General features: G+C 45.2%; 1 protein-coding gene across 1 annotated transcript in view; it reads left to right on the plus strand.

Annotated features, from left to right (window-relative positions):
• Window positions 1–25,015, plus strand: part of ZDHHC17 (zinc finger DHHC-type palmitoyltransferase 17) — a 1,884,000-nt gene that overhangs the window by 1,091,110 nt on the left and 767,875 nt on the right. The gene's annotated exons all lie outside the window — the stretch shown is intronic.

Below are 25,015 nucleotides of genomic sequence, written 5' to 3' on the forward strand. Positions count from 1 at the left end.
AAAATCAAAGGGCAGAGGCTCAAAAACAAATTACAGCTCTCATGACCATAAGAGCCATTCAGCGGGTACCAACTCAAGAGCAAGGCCAAGGATTTTACTCAAGGCTCTTTCTAGTACCCAGAAAGGACAATGCTTGGAGACCAATTCTGGACCTTTCAACTCTAAACACTTACTTACAAGTCCCCAAATTCAAGATGCTAACACTACAGCAGCTACTTCCCATGTTGGGCAAGGAAGCATGGCTGTTAACGTTGGAACTCAAGGAGGCATACCTGCATGTCCCTATCAGACAAAGTTGCAGAAGATACCTCCGTTTCATTGCAGGTTCAACCCATTATCAATTCTCTGCACTGCCCTTTGGCTTATCTACTGCACCCAGAGTTTTCACAAAATGCCTGGCACCAGTAATTGCATACTGCAGACAAAGAGGAATTCAAATATATCCATACCTGGACGACTGCCTCATCCAAGCAGAAAGAAAAGACATTCTCTTACATCATCTGGCTTTTGTGCAGCATCTACTAAATTGTCTGGGGTACACAGTAAACGAAAAGAAGTCAAAACTAGTACCCTCACAAAAAATGACATTCCTGGGTGCCAGCTTGGACACAACGGCCCAGAAGGCCTATCTTACACCAGACAAGCAACTTCAACTGACTCAATATTTCAAGACAATGGCAACAAAGACCCAATTAACTGCAAGAATAATTCTGCAGCTTTGGGTTTCATGGCATCTTGCATTCTGATAATACCATTTACAAAACTGCATATGAGGAAATTACAGTGGTACCTAAAAAGCGTATGGTCTCAACACAGCCACAGCTTGGACACAGTGATACCTCTCATTCCCTGCCTTCAACAGGAATTTCTATGGTGGGCACAGGCATGTCACCTCAACAAGGGTCAGCCTTTCACCTTGCCCCCAACCAGGCAAACTATCACAACAGATGTTTCAGACTATGCCTGGGGGGCACACATGGCAGGGCAATGCATTCAAGGCCTATGGACTGCAGAACAAAGAAAACTGCACATAAATCAAAGAGATGCTAGCTGTACAGAAATCTCTGACAGCCTTCAAGGATCTGCTACAGCCAGGACAACTTGCAATAAAGACGGACAACACCACAGTAATGTGGTACATAAACAAACAAGGGGGCACACATTCCTACCCTCTTTGCAGGCAAGCAATAATCTTATGGAACACAGCTCTGGCCTACCAAATCCAGTTACAAGCTCAATTCCTGCCAGGACAGAAAAACACATTGGCAGACGACCTAAGCAGGAACATCAAAGATCCCCACGAGTGGAAACTAGACCCACAAATATTTACAATGATAACTCAAAAATGGGGCCTTCCAAATATAGACCTGTTTGCCAGTCCTCAAAACTACCAACTGACAAAATTCTGTACAAGGACATTCCACCATCAAGCTTGGAAAGTGGACGCGCTCTCCTTCAGTTGGAAAAACCTAACAGCATATGCCTTTCCTCCATTACCTCTTCTCACAAAGGTTCTTTTGAAGGTCAAAAAGGAGAAACCTCGACTGATTCTCATAGCCCCAGACTGGCCACGCCAGCACTGGTACCCGCTATTGAAGAATATGGCTCACAGCCCACCATGGATATTGCCTCAAATACCTCATTTGCTCACGCAGCAAAACAAACAGATTCTACACAGCCAGCTCAAAACCTTAAACCTGGCTGCATGGCAAATCAATTAGGCATCCAACCAGCCCCTCTTTCACAAGCAGTACTGGATGTTATTCTGGAAGCCAGGAGGCCAAGCACCAGGAAGGCTTACTCGGACAAATGGAAAAGGTTTTCTGCTTGGAACCAAGCTAAAGGCCAAGACACAGCTCAGCCTCATATGCCTCACATTCTACAGTATTTAGCTGAGATGTTACACAAAGGACTTTCCTTCTCCTCAATTAAAATCCATGCTTCAGCTATTTCAGCTCACTACGACACAAATCCACCTTTATTTTCAAATCCTCTTCTAAGGCAGTTCCTCAGAGGGGCAAAAAACATTAGACCACCTAGAAGAGCTCCTACACCAACATGGGACCTCAACTTTGTTTTGGAAAAACTAACGCAACCTCCCTTTGAACCAGCTTTCTCTGCAGACCTTCAGTTCCTATCTTGGAAGACTGCCCTGCTCCTGGCAATAACTTCTGCCAGGAGAGTCTCAGAATTACAGGCACTTATGGCAGTGGAACCTTTCCTCATTTTTCATCAAGACAGAGTTTCTCTACGAACTAATCTTTCCTTCATGCCTAAGGTGGTTTCCAGTGTAGCTTTAAATCAAACCATCCACCTACCCACTTTCTTCCCCAATCCACAGAACAAAGGTGAGAGACTCCTGCATTCCTTGGACATTCACAGGCAGCTTTGTTACTACTTGGATAAAACTAAGGCTTTCAGAAAAACTGACCAGCTCTTTGTATCCTATACTACAGCTTCTCAAGGGAGTGCCATATCCAAACAAACCATTTCTAAATGGATAGGCCATTGCATACGGTTCTGTTATACCCATCATGGGAAACCAGTTTCCCCTACCATTAGATCCCACTCTACCAGGGCAACAGCTACCTCTACAGCCTTTCTCAGGGGGGTTCCTACCAAGGAAATTTTAGAAGCTGCAACTTGGAGTTCTGTACACACCTTCACCAAACGCTATCACTTACCTCTTTATTCTAAGTCCAAGGCGGGCTTCACCACTGCAGTTCTGCAGGGCCTCATTGCCTCCACTAACCCTCTATGATACCTCCACCCTACCTTAGCTTTGGGACTCAACCCAAGTGTGATGACTGCAGCAGGGTAACACGATGAACATAGTACAGTTTTGTACCTACCATAAATGTAGATGTTCGAGTGTTCACCCTGCTGCAGTCCAGGTTACCCTCCCTCCAACCCCTCTCATCTACTGGCTAAATCTCTGCTATGCCTTACTGATGTATTTGCTTATAGCTGAAGGGATTTTGTGTTTGTACAGTGTTCTCACCATTTTGTACTAATTTGGATCACCTTTTTGGGGGCACCTGACATCTGGGGCAAGAAAAACTGAAGAAAATGGCATCTGTTGCAGTATATGTACCCCTGGCGCACTGACGTCAGGGATGAGGCAACAGCAACCGACGTCGGACCAAGACTTTGGAAATCCGGCCGACTGCGGGACCGCCTGACGACAGGATAACCCAAGTGTGATGACTGCAGCAGGGTGAACACTCGAACATCTACATTTATGGTAGGTACAAAACTGTACTTTACCCTCCCTCCAGCCCACTGACTTATATTGACTATACCTCTATTCTTGTTTACTATGCTTAAAGCTTTTTGGTGTATTTGCTTTTTTGTTGCACGTGTAACCTTGTATATAATTGCATCCCATTATGGGGGCACCTGACACCTGGGGCAAGAAAAACTGATGTAATGGCATCGGCTGTATGCTTCATACCCCTCACTACCTGACGTCATGGAAGATGAGTCAGCAACCGACGCAGGACCCAAGACTTTGATAATCAGCCTGACTGGGAGCTACCTGCAAGCAGATAACCCAAATGTGATGACTGCAACAGTGAATACACTCGAACATCTACATTTATGGTAAGTGTACACAACTGTACTTCCTCCTACTCCTGAGGACCCTCAGTGAATGGCAGAATTTCACTCCGGGTTTGTGTAATGCCCTTATGGTTTTGACTCCACCTTGGTACTCAACTCCTCTTAAAATACCTAGAGAACAGGAATTCTCTGAGGAAGAGGGGGGATTCAGATGAGGAATCCCTTCCTTATTCATCCCAGACTCCCTCTCCTTTAGACTGTGGTTCTGAGGAATAGGAGTTTACTAGCTCTAGCACTCCATTTGAGGAGATGTCCTTCAACACAATTTCCAGGATAATGGAATTTTTAAATGGGATTGTGCTCAGGATTCTGAGATGCAGAAGAGGTATTATGAGCTTCTGCAAATGTACTTTCCCATAGCTTTTGCTGTCCCTCCTGTTTTGGCTGCTTTGTTGGGTGCCTTTTCTACTGCCTCATAAGCTCCAGACTCCCTACTCCCAAAACACCTGATAGGTTTTACAGGGTGCCAAAGATTTGCAAATTCCTTTGTAGATTTCCTTCAGATGACCCCTCTGTGGTGTCTGTGGCATCTGACAAGCCATGTCAATTACTGCCTTCTACAAAACTTCTTCCTTCTGATAAATACAGTAGGAGTATGGAAAGTCTAGGTAAGAAGGTTTGTACCTGTGCAACCTTGGCTTTTAGGCTGTCAATTACCAGACTTGTATGTCTGGATATATATTTATTGCTTCATTGAGTTGGTTGGCAATTTGCACAGAGCCCCCTTTCTAGGATCCCATTATGCTGATTGATGTGAACACACATTCAAAAAATATCTTTATATACATGTGACACTGACAAAAAATTTGAGTCTGTTTTTGATGTGGTGTTTAGCCTTGTGCAGCTTCCATTCCCCTTTTTTTCTAGTCACTTTTTCCAGGGTAAAATTTCATCATTTGCATATGTTCATCGTGTTTCACTGTTTCAGTCATTACACTAGGGTTATCCTGCTGACGGGCCACCCGCAGTCGGCCTGTATTCCAAAGTCCTGGTCCGGCGTCGGTTGCTGTCGCCTCTTCCCTGATGTCAGTGTGCCAGGGGTATACAAGATGCAGCCGACGCCATTTTCTCCAGTCTTTCTTGCCGCACGGTGCCCGAAGCAAAAGCAGTTCGCAAGTGCCGGTCGGCCGACTCCTGAGATTTTCGAAATTGAATTTCAGATCCGAAGTCTTCAATAAAACTAAGTACCCCGTTGGGGAAACTTTTTTCTTGCTCCAGACCGATGTCAGAAAAAGTTAACAATTGTATTTCTTGTGGGAAGCAAATACCTCATAAGGATTTTCATTCTTACTGTATTCCTTGCCTATGCCCTGACCACGACGTTGCTAGTTGTCAGTTTTGTGCTAGATTTAACCAACGCACTATTAAGCGTCGGTACGATTTTGCATTTCATTACTTTGGCCAAAGGTTTACCTATATAATGCCTTTGGAACAGCCAACCACCGGAGTTCATAAACAGCGCAAGGAAAAAGAAAAGGACAGGCATCCGAGGTCCAAAACCGACGAAGCCTCTTCTAGGCCAGTCGCTGGTTCGCCGGTTCTCAGTGAGGTGCTTTCGCAGCCCCTGACACCCGCTACCTCAGAGCCACAGGCCGCCTCCGACTCCCACGTGGAGACAACTAGGCCTCTGGATACTCAAGGTATTGGGCCTTCGGAAACTAATCCATCAGATGGGTCCGGAGCCGCTGAGCAGGCATCGGCTTCTGAGGGTGTTTTCAGACCTACACAGCTCTATATCAAGCCAACTTCAGCATCCAAGACAAAGACTAAAACAGCTTTAAAGACAAGGAAACAAGTACAGCATTCTCCAGGACAGACTTCCATGCCTAAGAAACAGATGCTCAAAATGGCATAAGACCTAAATACTTTGATCAGGGGTTCCCATCCCCCTCCTGATAAGAGGCCTAGGCAAGACACTGAATATGATTCCTCTGATCAGGTTTCCATTTCCTCTGACTCCTCTTCAGAACAAGGATACTCTATTCCTCCCTATGAGGATTCTGATGCTGAAGAATCTATTCCTTCAGCTTCTCCTCCAGAGGATTATTCCTTTGGGGAAACCCTGCATACCATGAGGGAGCATTTCCACTGGGCGAGCCAAGATTACTCAGAATCTAAGAAAAGGCTCAGAGACTTTCTTCTACTACCTCAGCACAGACCTCTTGCTATTCCACCTGTTCTAGACATTGTAGATTATGTATTTTCAGAGTCCGGACTGTCTCCCGGCTCTTTACCTCCTGCACCTGTTAAGCCAGACAGATACTACAGGGTTCCAGATTCTCATAAATTTTTTATATAAAAACCCTGCTGCTGACCCAGAAACTATATCTCAGGGTCCCAAAGGGGTCAAGGCCTCTACTGCAAAAAACCCTGTCCCCTCAGATAGGGATTCAAGGGCACGGGACAGATTGGGGAAAAAAGTTTACACTTCTGCTAGCTTGGCTGTAAGGGCTTTAAATTGTCAGTTTCATATGCTTAAATATCAGCAATACTTAATGTCATTACTAAAACAGAAAATGTTGACAAATTCTGAATGTTCTGAGAACAAGGAAATGCAGGATTTATTGCATGCAGCTGAACAAGTGGGAAAGCATACTTTGCAATGTGGTTTTGATTCACTGGAGGCCTCTTGCAGGGCTGCTGTTACAGGTTCTGTCATTAGAAGGCATGCTTGGTTAAAGGAACAGAATCTGCCTGATCATGTTAAAGCAAAATTATTGGATGCTCATTTACAGCATGATACTTTGTTGTTAAAGCAGAAGAGGTGTTGAAGAAAATTGATAAAGCTAAATCTATGCAGACAGTAAAGTATTTTTTACAGGTACAGCCACCCAGATTTGGCAGGAACTGGCCTTCTAAGAATTAGTCCTTTCCAGTGTCAGACAGGCCACAAAGAGGCAGATAAAGACGCCCTAGAGGCAGACAACAGCCCCAGGGCTCATATAGGCCCAAACAGTGGGGTGCTTCTACCTCCAAAAGCGGAGAAGACAAATCACAGCCATATAGGAAACAGTCCCAATGACTTCCCTTTGCCAATGCCAAGCACTTATCTTTTGGCAGCACCCTTAGGGGGAAAGCTAGCACTTTTTTCACAAAATTGGCACATGATCACCCAGGACAAATGGGTCTTAAATATAGTCTCTCTGGGCTACAGGTTCCAATTTCACACCCTTCCACAGGCAAAAGGTATGCCAGACCTGCCACACAATCAATGGGCAGAGGCACAAAAACAAGTTTCATCTCTCATAAACATGAGGGCTATTCAGCCAGTGCCACAACAAGAGCAGGGACAAGGATTTTACTCAAGACGTTTCTTAGTACCAAGGAAGGACAAAGCCCGGAGACCAATTCTGGACCTGTCTATTCTAAATACTTTTCTGGTCGTTCCAGAATTCAAAATGTTGACTCTGCAGCAGCTTCTGCCCATGCTGGGCAAGAAGGCTTGGCTTGTAACTTTGGACCTCAAAGAGGCATACCTACATGTCCCAGTCAAGACAATCTTGCAGAAGATACCTCAGATTCATAGCTGGCTCAATGCACTACCAATTCTCTGCACTGCCCTTTGGCTTATCTATTGCGCCCAGGGTCTTCACAAAATCCCTGGCACCAGTAATTGCATTTTGCAGACAAAGAGGAATTCAAATATATCCCTACTTGGACGACTGCCTTATTCAAGCAGAGACCAAAGACATTCTACTAAAGCATCTGGCGTTTGTAAAAAGATTACTAATTTGCCTAGAGTACACAGTAAACGAAAAGAAATCAAAACTAGTACCCTCTCAAGAGATGATATTCCTGGGTGCAAGCTTAAATACAACTGCCCAGATGGCTTATCTCACGCCAGACAAACAAAGGCAACTGACTTCTTACTTCGAAAGCATGGCAACAAAGACCCAGATGTTCATCGTGTTACCCTGCTGCAGTCATCACACTTGGGTTATCCTGTCGTCAGGCGGTCCCGCAATCGGCCGGAATTCCAAGGTCTTGGTCCGGCGTCTGTTGCTGTCACTTCTTCCCTGACGTCAGTGCGCCAGGGGTATATATAATGCATCCGACGCCATTTTCTTCAGTCTTTCTTGCCGCCATGCCGTCGGAGCAACCGACTACCGGCGTGCACAAGGACAGGCAGCCCAGGCCTAAGCCAGATTCCGAGGCCTCGGCTGGTCCAGTCTCCGGTTCTCCGGTCTTCAGTGAGGCTCCGACGCAGCCCCTGACTACCGCAGGTCTGGAACCCGAGACCGCTTCGGAACTTTTGGCAGAATGTACCAGGCCGACGCAGCCATTTTGTTCAGGCCCTACCGACGACATTGCTGAAAAAGATGTCGGTGCTGCAGAAACACCTTCGGTTTCTGAAGGCGTTTTCAGACCGACTATGCTCACCATTAAAACGTATCCTAAGACGAAGACTCCTATTAAACCTAAAAGGACTGCACTTCAGTCCCCTGTTCAAGGCCCCATGCCTAAGAAACGGATGCTCAAAATGGCTGAAGATTTGATCTCTTTAATCAGGGGTTCCCAGCCCCCTCCTGACAAAAGGCCTAGACAAGAGGAAGATTATGCATCCTCTGAACAAGTGTCCATTTCTTCAGACTCCTCTGAGGACCAAGATTACTCCTTCTCCTCTTATGAAGATTCTGATGCTGAGGATTCCATTCCCTCAGCTTCTCCCCCTGAAGACTACTCCTTTGGGGAAACGTTACACACTATGAGGGAACATTTTCACTGGGAAGGTCAGGACTACTCTGACTCTAAGAAAAGGCTCAGAGAGTTTATTTTACTCCCCCAGCACAGACCACTTGCCATCCCACCAGTTTTAGACATTGTGGATGATGTTTACTTAGAATCCAGTTTGAACCCAGACTCTCTACCTCCTGCTCCGGCCAAACCTGACAGATACTATAGAGTGCTTGATTCCCACAAATTTCTTTATAAAAGCCCTGTTGCTGATCCAGAGACTATCTCCTAGGGTCCCAAAGGGGCTAAGACTTCTATGGCTAAAAATCCTGTACCCTCTGAAAGGGACTCCAGAGCACTAGACAGGTGAGGGGAAAAAAGTTTACACCTCAGCCACTCTAGCTATGAGAGCACTAAATTGCCAATTTCACATGATAAAGTATCAGCAATTTCTTATCTCTCAGTTAAAGCAAAGAATGAGCACTCTCCCTCAACAGTCTGAATTGAAAGAAATGCAGGATCTGTTGCATGCAACTGAACAGGTGGGCAAACATACTTTACAATGTGGGTTTGATTCTTTGGAGGCCTCCTGCAGAGCAGCTGTCACTGGGTCTGTTATACGTAGGCATGCTTGGTTAAAGGAACAAACTCTGCCTGATCATGTTAAAGCTAAGCTTCTAGATGCTCCCTTACAGCAGGATGTTCTTTTTGGAGTTAAAGCAGAAGAAGTCTTAAACAAAATAGAGGATAAGGCAAAAACTATGCAGAAAGCCAAAGATTTCCTACAGGTACAGCCCCCTCGCTTCAGCAGAAACTGGCCAACAAAGAATTGGTCCTTTCCAGCTACTGACAGACCACAGAGGGGTAAATACAGACGTCCAAGAGGCAGAGGACAACCACAAGCCCAGTACAAACCTCGCCAATGGGGCACTGCAACACAGAAGGGAGGAGAAGACAGGTCCCAATCTACCAGAAGGCAAACTCAATGACTTGCACCTCATCTGGCCAAGCAACACTCTCTTGGCAGCCCCCTTGGGAGGAAAACTCGCACTTTTTGCAGACAACTGGCACATTGTCACAAAGGACAAATGGGTCCTAGATATAATTTCACGAGGATACAGATTCCATTTTCACACCTTGCCAATGAAAAGAGGAATGCCAAACCTGCCACAAAATCAATGGGCAGAGACACAAAAACAAATTACAGTTCTCATGGACATGAGAGCCATTCAACAGGTACTTACTCGAGAGCAAGGTCAAGGATTTTACTCAAGACTTTTTCTAGTGCCCAGAAAGGACAATGCCTGGAGACCAATTCTGGACCTTTCAATTCTAAACACCTTCTTACAAGTACCCAAATTCAAGATGCTAACACTACAGGAGCTTCTTCCCATGTTGGGCAAGGAAGCATGGCTAGTAACGTTGGACCTCAAGGAGGCATACCTGCATGTCCCTATCAGACAAAGTTGCAGAAGATACCTCCATTTCATTGCAGGTTCAACCCATTACCAATTCTCTGCACTACCCTTTGGCTTATCTACTGCGCCCAGAGTCTTCACAAAATGCCTGGCACCAGTAATTGCATACTGCAGACAAAGAGGAATTCAAATATACCCATACCTGGACGATTGCCTCATCCAAGCAGAAAGCAAGGATATTCTCTTACAACATCTGGCTTTTGTAAAACATCTGCTAAGTTGCCCTGGGGTACACAGTAAACGAAAAGAAGTCAAAACTAGTACCCTCACAACATATGACATTCCTGGGTGCCAGCTTGAATACAACGGCCCAGAAGGCTTATCTGAAGCCAGCCAAACAACTACAACTGACTCAATATTTCAAAACAATGGCAACAAAGACCCAACTAACTGCAAGAAAAATTCTGCAGGCCTTGGGCTTCATGTCATCTTGCATACTACTAATACCATTTGCAAAGCTGCATATGAGGAAATTACAATGGTACCTAAAAAGCATATGGTCTCAACACAGCCACAACTTGGACACAAAGATATCTCTCATTCCCTGCCTACAACAGGAGTTTCTACGGTGGTCACAGGCATGTCACCTCAACAAGGGTCAGCCTTTCACCTTGCCCCCAGCCAGGCAAACTATGACAACAGATGCATCAGACTACGCCTGGGGGGCACACATGGCAGTTCAAGGCGTATGGACTGCAGATCAAAGGAATCTGCACATCAATCAAAAAGAGATGCTAGCTGTACACATTGCTCTGACAGCCTTCAAGAATCTGTTACATCCAGGACCACTTACAATAAAGACTGACAACACCACAGTAATGTGGTACATAAACAAACAAGGGGGTACACACTCCTACCCTCTATGCAGGCAAGCAATGACCTTGTGAAACACAGCTCTGGCTTACCAAGTTCAGTTGCAAGCTCAATTCCTGCCAGGAAAGAAGAACACATTGGCAGACGACCTCAGCAGAAACATCATGGATCCCCACGAGTGGAAACTGGATCCACAAGTATTTGCAATGATAACTCAAAAATGGGGCCTTCCAGACATAGACCTGTTTGCGGTCCTCAAAACTATCAACTAACAAAATTTTGTACAAGGACACTTCACCATCAAGCTTGGAAAGTGGACGCGCTCTCATTCAGTTGGAAAAACCTGACAGTATATGCCTTCCCTCCATTACCTCTCCTCACAAAGGTGCTTCTGAAAGTCAGAAAGGAGAGACCACGACTGATACTCATAGCCCCAGACTGGCCACGCCAGCACTGGTACCCACTATTGAGGAATATGGCCCAGGGCCCACCTTGGATCTTACCACAAATTACCCATTTGCTCACACAGCAAAACAATCAGATTCTTCACAGCCAGCTCAAAACCTTAAATCTGGCTGCATGGCAAATTACCTAAGCATCCAGCCAGCTCCTCTTTCCCAAGCAGTTATGGATGTTATTCTGGAAGCTAGGAGGCCAAGCACCAGGAAGGCTTATTCGGACAAATGGAAAAGGTTTTGTGCCTGGAACCAAGCTAAAGGCCAAAACACAATTCAGCCTCACATGCTTCACATTCTACAGTATTTAACTGAGATGTTGCACAAAGGACTTTCTTTTTCTTCCATTAAAATCCATGCTTCAGCTATTTCAACCCACTACAACACGGATCCACCCTTATTCTCGCATCCACTACTAAGGCAGTTCCTCAGAGGGGCAAAAAACATTAGGCCCCCCAGGAGAGCACTTACACCAACATGGGACCTCAATTTTGTTACCTCCCTTTGAACCAGCTTTCTCTGCAGATCTTCAGTTCCTATCATGGAAGACTGCCCTGCTGCTAGCAATAACTTCAGCTAGAAGAGTCTCAGAGCTGCAGGCACTAATGGCAGTGGAACCTTTCCTCATTTTTCATCGACAGAGTTTCTCTACAATCTAATCCTTCCTTTATGCCTAAGGTGGTTTCCAGTGTGGCTTTAAATCAAACCATCCACTTACCCACCTTCTTCCCAAATCCACAGAACAAAGGAGGGAGACTCCTGCATTCCTTGGACATTCACAGGCAACTTCGTTACTACTTGGATAAAACTAAGGCTTTCAGAAAATCTGACCAGCTCTTTGTATCCTATGCTACCACTTCACAAGGGAAGGCTATATCAAAACAAACCATTTCCAAATGGATAGGACATTGCATTCGTTTCTGCTATACCCATCATGGAAAACCAGTTCCTGCTACCATTAGGCCCCACTCTATCAGGGCAACAGCTACATCTACAGCCTTCCTCAGGGGGGTTCCAACCAAGGAGATTTTGGAAGCTGCAACTTTGAGTTCAGTACACACCTTTACCAAACACCATCACTTACCACTTTACTCTAAGACTGGAGCGGGCTTCGCCACTGCAGTTCTGCAGGGCCTTCTAGCCTCCTCTAACCCTCTGACTCCTCCACCCATCCGTAGCTTTGGGATTCTACCCAAGTGTGATGACTGCAGCAGGGTAACACGATGAACATAGTACAATTTTGTACCTACCATAAATGTAGATGTTCGAGTGTACCCCCTGCTGCAGTCCAGGTTACCCTCCCTCCATCCCCTCTGATCTAACTGGCTAAATCTCTACAATACCTTCCTGATGTATTTGCTTATAGCTGGAGGGATTTTGTGTTTGTGCAAAATTTTTCTCAATTTGGCACTAATTACTGACCACCTTTTTGGGGGCACCTGACTTCTGGGGCAAGAAAAACTGAAGAAAATGGCGTCGGATGCATTATATATACCCCTGGCGCACTGACGTCAGGGAAGAAGCGACAGCAACCGACGCCGGGCCAAGACTTTGGAATTCCAGCCGACTGCGGGACCGCCTGACGACAGGATAACCCAAGTGTGACGACTGCAGCAGGGTGTACACTCGAACATCTACATTTATGGTAGCTACAAAACTGTACTTTATCTGCAAGAAAAATTCTGCAGGCTCTGGGCTTCATGGCATCCTGCATTCTGCTAATTCCATATGCAAGACTGCATATGAGGAAGCTACAATGGTATCTAAAAAGTGTTTGGACTCAACATTGCCACAGCCTGGAATCATTAATTTAACTCATTCCCTGCCTGCAGCAGGAGTTTTGACGGTGGGCACAGGCCTGTCACCACAACAAGGGGAAGCTATTCACTTTACCCACAGCCAGGCAAACACTAACAACATATGCATCAGATTATGCCTGGGAGGCCCACATGGCAGGAAAATGTATTCAGGGCACATGGCCCGCATGCCAATGGCATCTTCAGATCAATCAAAAAGAGATGCTAGCTGTACAGAATGCCCTGACAGGCTTCAAGGACCTACTTCATCCAGGGCAGCTGCTGATAAAGACGGACAATACTACAGTCATGTGGTACATAAACAAGCAGGGAGGTACACATTCTTACCCCATCTGCAGACAAGCCATGATTTTGTGGAACACAGCATTGACTTACCAAGTACACCTGCAAGCACAATTCCTGCCAGGAAAAACAAATGCTCTGGCAGACGAACTAAGCAGAAACCTCATGTATCCTCACGAGTGGAAACTAGATCCACAAATCTTCAATATGATAACAAGGAAATGGGGATGCCCAGACATAGATCTGTTTGCCTCCCCTCACAACTGCCAACTACAGAGATTCTGCACAAGGACTTACCACAAACAAGCATGGGAAGTGAATGCTTTGTCATTCAGCTGGAACAACCTTACAGTATATGCCTTTCCTCCACTGCTTCTCCTCCCCAAAGTACTCCTTAAGGCAGACAAGAGAAGCCACAAATGATACTGATTGCCCCGGATTGGCCACGCCAGCACTGGTACCCAATCCTAAGGAGCTTGTCTCAAGGCCCAGCCTGGACATTGCCTCAAATTCCTCATTTACTGACCCAACAAAACAATCAGATCCTGCACAGCCAGCTCAGAACCCTAAATCTAGCTGCATGGCGGATAGTGTAACCATTCCGAATACACCTCTCTCTAAAGCGGTTATGGATGTTATTTTGGAGGCCAGGAGGCCCAGCACCAGAAAATCTTATGCAGAAAAATGGAAGAGATTCTGTGCTTGTAACCAGGCACAAGGAATTGACACGCTTGTATCAAATATCCCTCAGATTTTACAGTACCTAACTGAGATGCTGGACAAAGGCCTATCCTTCTCATCAATTAAGATCCATGCCTCTGCCATTTCAGCTCATTACAATACTGACCCACCTATTTTTTCACATCCATTGCTTAGGCAGTACCTCAGAGGGGCCAAAAACATAAGACCTCCAAGGAGAGCACCAGTACCTGCATGGGACCTCAATTTTGTCTTGGAAAAACTCACACTGCCTGCTTTTGATCCAGCCAATACAGCAGAGATAAAATTCTTGCCATGGAAAACAGCTCTGCTCCTAGCAATAATTGAGCAAGAAGAGTCTCAGTTACAGGCATTAATGGCTGTGGAACCTTTTATTATCTTCCATCCGGACAGGGTTTCTCTAAGGACAAACCCAACATTTATGCCTAAGGTAGTGTACAGTGTGGCTCTTAACCAAACCATTCATTTGCCTACTTTTTACCCAAACCCACAGAATAAAGGGGGAGAGACTTCTGCGTTCTTTGGACATACACAGACAGCTACGCTTCTACTTGGACAAAACTAAAGCTTTTAGAAAGACTGAGCAACTTTTAGTGGCATATGCTGCAGTATCACAAGGAAAGGCTATCTGAAAGCAGACTATTTCAGAATGGATAGGACACTGCATTCGTTTCTGCTATTCACAACATGGCAAATCAGTGCCTAAGGGCATTAGACCACATTCGACCAGGGCAGCAGCCACCTCAGAAGCCTTCCTCAGAGGAGTACCAACCAAGGATATTTTGGAGGCTGCAACTTGGACTTCAGTGCACACTTTTACTAAGCACTACCACTTACCTCTTTAGTCTAAATCCAGATCAGGCTTTGCCACTGCAGTTCTGCAGGGCCTCATAGTCACTCCTAATTCTATTTAGACCCAGCCGCCCAACCTCAGCTTTGGGATTCAACCCAAGTGTAATGACTGCAACATTTAAACACGAACATAGTACATTTGTGTACCTACCATAAATGTAGATGTTCGAGTGTATTCACTGTTGCATTCCAGGTTACCCACCCACCATCCCACTTTCTTTGCTGGGACTTATCTGTACTTCTCTATTCTATACAACCTATGTGGTGTATTTGCTTGTAGATGAAGGTGATGTTTATTTTAGTGCATGCTTTTTATAAGCAATATTTTTAGCCTACCCTTTTGGGGGCACCTGACATCTGGGGCAAGAAAAACTGAAGAAAATGGTGTCTGCTGCATCTTGTATACCCCTGGCGCACTGACGTCAGGGAAGAGGCGACAGCAACCAACACCTGACCAGGACTTTGGAATTCAGGCCGACTGCGGGTAGACTGCTAGCAGGATAACCCAAGAGTAATGACTGCAACAGTGAATACACTCTAACATCTACATTTATGGTAGGTACACAACTGTGCTTTATGCTTTTCTTTATCTCTTCAGCAATGTGATCTGGAGCTCTAGCATTCTTCTCTCTCTCTCTTTCTCTATTAACATAATTTGACATCTGCCCCCCCACACCAAATGACAAATGCTTATATGTTCTTCCTAGTAAAGTTGACATTGCCTGCCTGTCTTAGATGAGGTGGTACATTTTTTTCATCAGATCCTAATGTCCTGGTCATATGCGACTCAGTAATGAGACACACAAATGTCCCTCTAACTAGGCTGAACAAGGAGAAAGTCACAGTCAGCTGCCTGTCAGGTTCCAGGATCTGTCAAATCAGACATGCACTCAAGTCACTCAGTAGCAATTACTGTTATGACTCTGTCATAGTACATGTTGGAGTAAATTACTTGAGATGTACTTCTCTGGACTGTATGAAGAGAGACATGACTGACCTCTCAGATTGTGTTCCAAACAGGTATGTCCCTAGCCCTAAGCAGGATCCTGCCTTTACCTAGGATGATGCCATATAGATAAATGATTGATGTCAATAACTGGCTTAGCTTCTGGTGTCACTCCAGGGGGATCCAGCATCTGTCAGCCTGGGAAGACATGGTCAACAGACCAGCCTTCTTTGCCAGAGATGGTCTTCACCTGTCTCCTCAGGGCTTTTAGATACTGGCAAAGACACTCGCCTCCATTATAGTGCCTTATTTAGGCAATGTCAAAACAACAAAACTTACTAATGGCAGCCAAGAACAATAGTAAAGTAACAGCTTGTAAAATGAAATAGCAGCAAAACAAACTGGAACAACATATACAAATTATTGGAAAAAGCAAAGCTTTCAGGTATAACAACCATTCTTTAGTGCAAAGTGCAAGATCAACAAAACTTCCAATATAAAGAAATCCACTAGAGACAAACTCAGTCAGCGGTTTAATGCTAGGAGCTTAAACAGTAAATTGCACTCCCTGGAAGCACTCCTCACCTTGGAAGATGCGGACGTCTGTCCAGTCACTGAGACTTGGTTCAAGGCTGCAGAGAGCACCCCGGCCATACAATGGTATAATGCCTTTCACAAGTTCAGATCCCAAAACGAGCATGAAAGAACCAAAGTTGGAGGGTATCCATCTTCATTAAATCCATGTACACCTCGAGACTGGTATAACAGTAGGAATCTGTTGAGCTAATCCAGGCCCAAATAACTAAGGGTAAAATACCCCACCACATCATTACCAGCTACAGGTCATCCACCATGAACCAGGAGAAGCACTCCACCTACCTGGACTTGCTAGAGTCACTTGGTATACAGCCAAACACCTTGGTCATGGGAGGTTTCAACTATACCTCCATCAGCTGGCCGACTTACATGAGCAGAAACATGATCACTATGAGGATCCTGGACTTTGGTAATTCAGATGCCCTGGAACAGTTGGTCTTCACTCCCACAAGGGGCTCAAATGTCCTAGACCTAGTGCTCACCAACAAGGGATGAGGTGGGGCCACTGCACTACCCCCTGTGTGTCAGACCATAGATCTGTCTTGTTTGAAGTAAAGATCAGACCTGCCATCCCCATAAGAGCAAAAAAACAAAAAAAAAAATTCTCCAAAGCAAATTATAGCATACTAAGCGATGGAATAAAAAGTTTCAAAGCTCCTGCTAACACAGCCAGCAATGACATCTATGCAGAGGAGTAGACAAATGCCCTATATGGCCACTTAAACAAATGTATTGACTTGGCTGTACCTGACAGGAACAAAATCAGGTCCTCCAGAAAAAAGCCACCCTGGTAGGCTGTAAATATAAGTTGTATAACAAAAGAATGAAACTGATATCTAAGAACAAGAGAAAACTTATTCAACAGAGGAAGAATATTCTCTCCACAGCTTAAACAAGCAAATCAGATATCTTGTAAAAATCCTCTAAGGCTATGACTGAATTAGTGTCCCAAGCTAAAGACAATCATAAGGGATTCTTTAGGTTTAGAAAGGAATGCCCAGCTGTGTGATGAACTTATAGTAGACTGTGCCAGTCGCACTGAACCTGAGGAAGTTGCCAACCTGCTAGTTGACTGATTTGGCAGTAACTTCACCCCCTTGTCCTCATCCCCCAAAGCATTTGTGACACCAGTTGTCTACCTAGTATCTCCAAAGAATAGGTCATACAAGTGCCCTCAAAGACCAAAAATACGGCTTCTATAGGACCAGATAATATCCCAGGTCACTTAGTAAACAATCTAAAATGAGACATAGCAGAACCACATGGCACTGTCTTTAACCATAGCCTGAGCACTGGCTTTGTTCAGGCAGAGTGGAGAACAGCAACAGTGATCCCCTTGTATAAAGAGGGTTCATCAACCAACACTGAGCTATCGGCCCATAAGCCTAACCAGCCTTATCTGCAAGTACATGTTTCATCATCATGGACCTTATCAACAAGGACATAGGTGACCTTCAAACTCTCGACCCGACCGTTTGGTTTCGTCAAGAGTAGATCTTGCTTATTAAACTTGGTGGACGACTTTGAGCATGTCACCAAAGCCCTGGATGAGGGCAAAGCAGTATACACCACCTATCTTGATTTAGCCAAGGATTTTGACATGCTCCCCCATTCAGGGGTCATTGGGAAGCTTAACCCATACATCACTAGATGGGTGGTGACCAACTGGCTCACCGGTAGAAAGCACACTGTCAAAGTTGGTGAGTCCATCTCCACCAGTAGGGGCTGATGCAGAGAAATGATAAGTGCCAAAGTCACAGACTAAAACTAAATCCCAAAAAAATGCCTCATTATCCCCTTTGCCAAAGAAGTAGCCCCTGTTAGTTTTGATATAGTATCCCTCTAAGCTCAGACCCAGTGGTGAGAGACTTGGAAACACAGGTTGATGGCCATCTAAACCTCAATTACAATGTGCTCATACTGGTGAGGAAAGCCTTGTATTGTACATCTCATAAATAAGGGCACTGCATTCTAGACTAAGGAGGTTATAACTCTTCTGTACACAACTCTTATCAGGCTACTAATGGAGTACAATGCTTCCTTCTGTATGTACCTCACCAGACATCTGTAGCATCAGAAGAGACCACAGAGATTTTTAACCAAGAGAATCCAGGGCCTCTAAAGCATGACCTACATGAAAAGACTGAATGCCCTGTTACTATGCTCTGCATCATAAAAGCTGCTGAAAGGTGACCTGTACCTAGTCTACAAAGTAGTCTTTGACCCTGCCCTAATGGAAATGCTTCATATCAAATGGGACATGAGATGTTCTTCGTTTTCCATTGCTGCAGTCCTTACTATTGGGTATAGTCCGCATCCAGTCGGCCCGAATACCAGAGTATAAGGCTGACGTCGGTCAGGGCGCATTAGACTGACGTCAGTACGTCAGGGTACTAATGCGCATGACCGGCGTCATATCCTCAGTCTTTTTTGCCGCGTGGTCCGATGCAGAAGCAGTTTTGCGAGTGCAGGTTGGCGTTCTGAAATATTTCGAAACCGGAGTTTCAGACCGAATCAGAGTTGGCTAAGTACCCGTTGGGGAACATTTTGGTTTTTCTTGCCTCAGTATTTAACGGATGTCAGAAAAAGTGAATAACTGTATTTCTTGTGGGAAACAAATACCTCATAGGGATTACCATACATTGTGTATACCTTGTTTAGGGCCTGAGCACGACGTTGTTGGTTGCCGCTCTTGTGCTAGGTTTAACAAACGCACTATTAAGAGGAGGTTAGACTGTGCCAGATTAGTGTTTGGGAAGCGTTGCAATTATAAAATGCCGTCGGATGCTCCGGCGCCGCTTCGATCAAGAAGCGCAAGGACAAAACAGCGAAGCCTAGGGTTGATGACCCGGCAGTCCCGGACGTCGGTTCTTTAGGTGGCTCAGTGGAGCCAGAGGTTTTGCCAGGAGTTTCTATGGAGTCTCAGGCAGAAACTTTACTGTTACAGGATGTACCCTCTCAGGAGGCAGGCCAGGCTGAGGGGCTTCTCAGGTAACTATTCTTCCCTCTCTTCCCAAAGTAGTTAGAGCCTCTCCTTCTGTTGCCAAAACTTCTTTTAGAGGTAGGCCAACTTCAGCTTCAGTAGGGGCTTCTCCTAGCCTTCGGGTTCTGTACCTAAGAAACATATGCTTAAAATGGCAGAAGATTTGATTACTATGATTAGAGGTTCTATGGGCCCTCCTGATAAGAGGCCTAGGGTGGAACCAGAGTTTGACAGTTTTGAACAGGGTTCAGGGGCTTCTGAGTCTTCTGCGGAAGATTTGCAGGAGTATCCTCATTATTCTGATTCTGATGTGGATGATGCCACTCCTTGCTTCTCCTCCTGAGGATTTTTCATTTTCAGAGACTCTGCATTCCATGAGGGAGCACTTTAAATGGGAAGGCCAGGATTACTCTGATTCCAGGAAGAGGCTTAGGAATTCTTGTTTTACCCCAGCATAGGCCCTTAGCTATACCTCCTGTGTTGAATGTGGTGGAAGATGTTTTTGCAGAGGCTTCCCTGAACCCTGATTCTTTGCCTCCTGCTCCTGTTAAACCTGATAGGTACTATAGGGTGCCCGAAGCTCATTAGTATTTGTTTAAGAGTCCTAGGGCGGACCCAGAAACTGTTTCTCAGGGGCCTAAAGGTGTTAAGGCCTCTGTGGTTAAAAATCCTGTTCCCACTGACAAAGAGGCAAGGGCGTTAGATAGGTGGGGTAAGAAAGTGTATACTTCTTCCACTCTAGCCATGAGAGCGTTGAATTGTCAGTTTCACATGCTGAAATATCAAAATTATCTCCTTTCACAATTGAAATCTAAGGTGGATGCTTTGGCGGAAGGTATTGATTGTAAAGACTTGCTGGATTTAGTTTATGTGTCTGAACAAGTGGGCAAGCATTCTTTGCAATGTGGTTTTGATGCTGTGCAGGCCTCCTCGAGGGTGGCTGCCACTAGTTCTGTTCTTCGCAGGCATGCCTGGTTGAGGATCAAAATTTGGCTGAGCATGTTAAGACAAGGATTTTGGATGCTCCTTTACAGTCTGATGTGTTGTTTGGTTCACCTGTGGAAGCAGTTTTAAAGAAAATGGAGGACAAAGCTAGGTCTATGCAAACTGTTAAAGATTTTTTGCAGGTACAGCCTTCGAAGTCTAGTAGAAATTGGCCTGCTAAGGGGTGGACATATCCTGCTTACGACTCCCCGTCTAGGGGTAGGTCTAGTGGTGGTAGGGGCTGGGCTCAAGGTTCTTTTAGGCCTAGAACAGGGAGTTCACCTGCTCAGACTTCTGGTGAGGGCAGGGGTCAGTCCTTTCGTAAACAGACCCAATGACCTGCCTTTTCAGCTGCCAGTAGATTCTCGTCTGGCAGCTCCTTTGAAGGACGATTGTCTCTTTTCAAAGAAAATTGGGATTTAATTACTCAAGACAGATGGGTGTTGGACATCATTCACCACGGTTACAGATTTTATTTCCATACAATGCCCCCTTTCAAAGGCATGCCAGACGTTCCTCCTCCACAAAGAAAAGAGGCTCACAAGCAAGTTTCTCAGTTACTCCAAATGGGGGCCATTCAGCCAGTCCCTGTATCAGAAAGGGGCCTAGGATTTTATTCTCGCATGTTCCTAGTACCAAAGAAGGGGAACACGTGGAGACTGCTTTTGGATTTATCTCTCCTCAACACTTATCTGGACATTCCCAAGTTCAAGATGTTGACGTTACAACAGCTTTTTCCCCTGCTGGGCAAAGATCACTGGATGGTACCTTTAGATCTCAAGGAAGCTTACCTTCATGTGCCTATCAGGCTAAGTTACAGGAAGTATCTGCGTTTCGAGCTGGAGATTCTCATTATCAGTTCTCTGCATTGCCCTTTGGCTTATCTACTGCCCAGAGTATTCACAAAGGTTCTGGCTCCAGTGATAGCTTACTTCAGGCTACAAGGACTTCAAATCTATCCTTATTTAGACGACTGCCTGATTCTGGCTCAAGAAAAGGAAGACCTTCTACAGCATCTGGAATATCTTATAGCAGTGCTAAGATGCCTAGGGTATTCTGTGAACGAAATAAAGTCCAGTCTAGTACCCTCTCAAGACATGTGCTTTCTGGGTGTGAGACTGAATACAGCAGCCCAGATGGCCTTTTTAACCCCGGACAAACAAAAGAGTCTATCACTTTACTTCCATCAACTATCTCATCAGTCCGTGCTGACTGCAGAGACAGTCCTTCAAGCATTAGGGTTCATGGCATCTTGTATTCTGGTGCTTCCCAATGCCAAACTGCATATGAGGAAGTTACAATGGTATCTCAAAATGTATGGACACAGCACTGCCAGGATTTAGACACTGTCATTCAAATAATACCTTGCCTTCAGAGAATTTTTGTGGTGGGCTCAGGAATGTCACCTAAACAAGGGACTCTCTGTGACCCGGCCAGAGGCGAGTCAGATTTTACCGACAGATGCCTCGGACATTGCTTGGGAGCTCATCTAAATGGAAAGTGGATACAAGACAAGTGGCCTGCCAGACTACAGCATCTACATATCAACATGAAGGAGATGTTAGCAGTCCAGTTCGCATTACTGGCTTTCAAGGAGTTACTTCTTCCAGGGCAGGTGTTGATTCTAACAGACAACACAACTGTCATGTGGTACTTCAACAAACAAGGGGAACACATTCTTATCCTCTATGCAGGCAAGCAATGATTTTATGGGAGACTGCGCTTGCACCTACCTCTTCAGGCAAGGTTTCTGCCAGGAGCACAGAACTCCTTAGCAGATGTGTTAAGCAGACAAATCATGGATCCCCACAAGTGGAAACTGGATCTTCATGTATTTCAGAAATTGACAGTGTCATGGGGAACTCCAGACATAGATCTGTTCGCTTCTCCACTAAACCACCAGCTGCCACAGTTTTGCACAAAGGGGTTTCATCACACAGCTTGGAAAGTGGATGCTCTGTCTTTCAGTTGGACAAACCTTCATGTGTATGCCTTTCCACCTCTGCCTCTTCTTCCAAAGGTACTGTTAAAGGTCAGACAGGACAGGCCAAGGATGATTTTGATAGCTCCAGATTGGCCTCGGCAACACTGGTACCCTCTACTACGGAGTCTGGTAAAGAAGCCTCCATGGCCTTAACCTTTGATTCCACATCTGTTATCCCAGCAGGACGGTCATCAGCTCAATGTCAAGCTTCACTCTCTTCATCTGACAGCCTGGCATATTCTGTGTTGAAACACAGCAGGTCTCAACTTCCTCAACAAGTTTTAAATGTGATTATGGAAGCTAGAAGACCTAGTACAAGGAAAGTGTACGCAGCAAAATGGAAGAGATTTTTATTTTGGAGTAAAGCAAAGAATTTGGAGATTTCTGAGCCTAATTTGAGTATGGCTCTTCAATATCTTACTGAGTTACTGGACAAGGGTCTGTCCTTCTCTTCCATTAAGATTCATGCTGCAGCAATCTCAGCTCACTATGATTGTGACCCACCATTGTTTTCGCATCCTTTGTTCAAGCAGTTTCTTAGAGGGGCAACAAATATAAGACCCCCACGTAGAGCTCCTACTCCTGCTTGGGATCTCAATTTTGTGTTGGAAAAACTTACTCTACAACCTTTTGAGCCTGCGGCTACTGCTGAATTGAAATATTTGTCATGGAAGACTGCTTTTTTGTTGGCTATTACTTCTGCAAGAAGGGTGTCTGAGTTGCAGGCCCTTATGGCAGTCGAGCCCGTTTTGATTTTCCATAAGGATAGGGTATCATTACGTACTAATCCTTCCTTTATGCCTAAGGTGGTTTCTAGTGTGGCTTTAAACCAAACTATTCATTTGCCTACTTTTATGCAGACCCCAAAATAAAGGGAAAAGATTTTGCATACTTTAGATGTACACAGGCAATTGCGTTATTACTTAAGCAGGACTAAGGATTTTAGGCAGTCTCAGCAGTTGTTTGTTTCTTTTGCTTTGAGTTCAGGGCAAGCCTGTGTCAAAACAAACTATTTCTAGGTGGATTGGCTTTTGCATTGCATTTTGTTATTCCCATCATGGCAAGGAGGTTCCAGCTGGGATTAGGCCTCATTCCACTAGGGCTACTGCCACTTCAACAGCATTTCTACGGGGTGGCAACTAAGGATATTTTGGAAGCAGCTACTTGGAGTTCAGTGCATACTTTCTCTAAGCATTATCACCTTCCTATCTACTCTAAGTCTAGGGCTGGTTTTGCCACAGCTGTTTTGCAAGGCATGTTGTCAGCTCCTGCTTCTTTATGATTTGCCAGCCTCCCTTACCTCTGCTTTGGGATTCTACCCAATAGTAAGGACTGCAGCAATGGAAAGCGAAGAACATAGTACAGTTTTGTACCTACCATAAATGTAGATGTTCGAGGATTCCATTGCTGCAGTCAATTTACCCTCCCTCCTTCCCCTCTGTGTTTAGGGGTGGTTGTGTAGGTGAGTTTACCTGCTTATATTTTTGTATATATTGTTCATGTTTTGGTGCAGGTATTTTGGGCCTTGTCTTTTTAGGGTCTTCTGACATCTGGGGCAAGAAAAGACTGAGGATATGGCGCCGGTCATGCGCATTAGTACCCTGACGTACTGACGTCAGTCTAATGCGCCCTGACCGACGTCAGCCTTATACTCTGGTATTCGGGCCGACTGGATGCGGACTATACCCAATAGTAAGGACTGCAGCAATGGAATCCTCGAACATCTACATTTATGGTAGGTACAAAACTGTACTTTTTCTCACTCCAGGGATCCCAACCTAGCCTGTGACACTAACAAAACATGTTGGAGAACCAGCTGTATCTCTGAGAGGTTGCCGGTCTACAGGAATAAGCTCCCACTCCACGTGAAGCAGAGCTCCTCAATGACACTTATTTAAATGCAACCTTGACAGTTGGATGGGGACTGTAAATTCACCTCGGGGGGTGGCCCCTGTGTCCGTCATGGGTAGGGGCAGTGGGTGCTGATAGTTGAATCAGTCTGATAATGACCAGCTTCTTCTTCTTTCGGCTTTTCCCAGTTAGGGGTTGCCACAGCGGATCACCTGTCCGCTCATGATTGGCAGTGGAGTTTTACAGTGTCGATTTGCCAGCCCGGCACCCAACCTTCCACGGAAGGCACACACATGCACACACTCACGCCTAGGGCCAATTTAGAGTATCCAGTCCACCTACAGCTTGTCTTTGGGATGTGGGAGGAAACTGGAGCACCCGGAGGAAACCCACGCGGCCACAGGGAGGACATGCAGACTACTCATAGAAGGCACCCCAGCCAAGGATCGAACCGGAGAACCTCTTGCTGTGAGGCGGCAATGCTAACCGCTGCACTACCACGGCTACCCCTGATAATGACCAACTAACCATGGTCAATTAGGGTACTACACGACTATGCTTGTAAATGCTCTGGGGTGCTGTCACTAAGTAAGTTAATATTATTTTTCTACACTGTTCCAGTGTGGGTATTGTCACACTGAATAAGTTAATATTATTTTTCTCCTTGTGATGTCTTCCATGAATGTTAAGCATTGCTCCAACAATCAACTATGTAGCACCCCACTGTTCACTGGGTTCTCGCTTAGTATTCCCTTCTGTCATAAATTGTGAAATCACTTGCCCATTAAAGTGGTGAATACTTGTAGAGAGAGATTACCTGTGGCAGAGAAGTAGAAATTTATAATTGTTTTGGATGGGTTACTTGGATAATGTTTTAAGGTTGGTAGATGTTCAGAACAGATTGTTCTGCCTTTAGCAATCTTTTTCTTTGGATTGGTAGATAGAGGTCTGAATCCAT

This window comes from Protopterus annectens, chromosome 11.part0 (assembly GCF_019279795.1).
Source record: "Protopterus annectens isolate FY-2018-M chromosome 11.part0, PAN1.0, whole genome shotgun sequence".
NCBI classification, from domain to species: Eukaryota; Metazoa; Chordata; order Ceratodontiformes; family Protopteridae; genus Protopterus; species Protopterus annectens.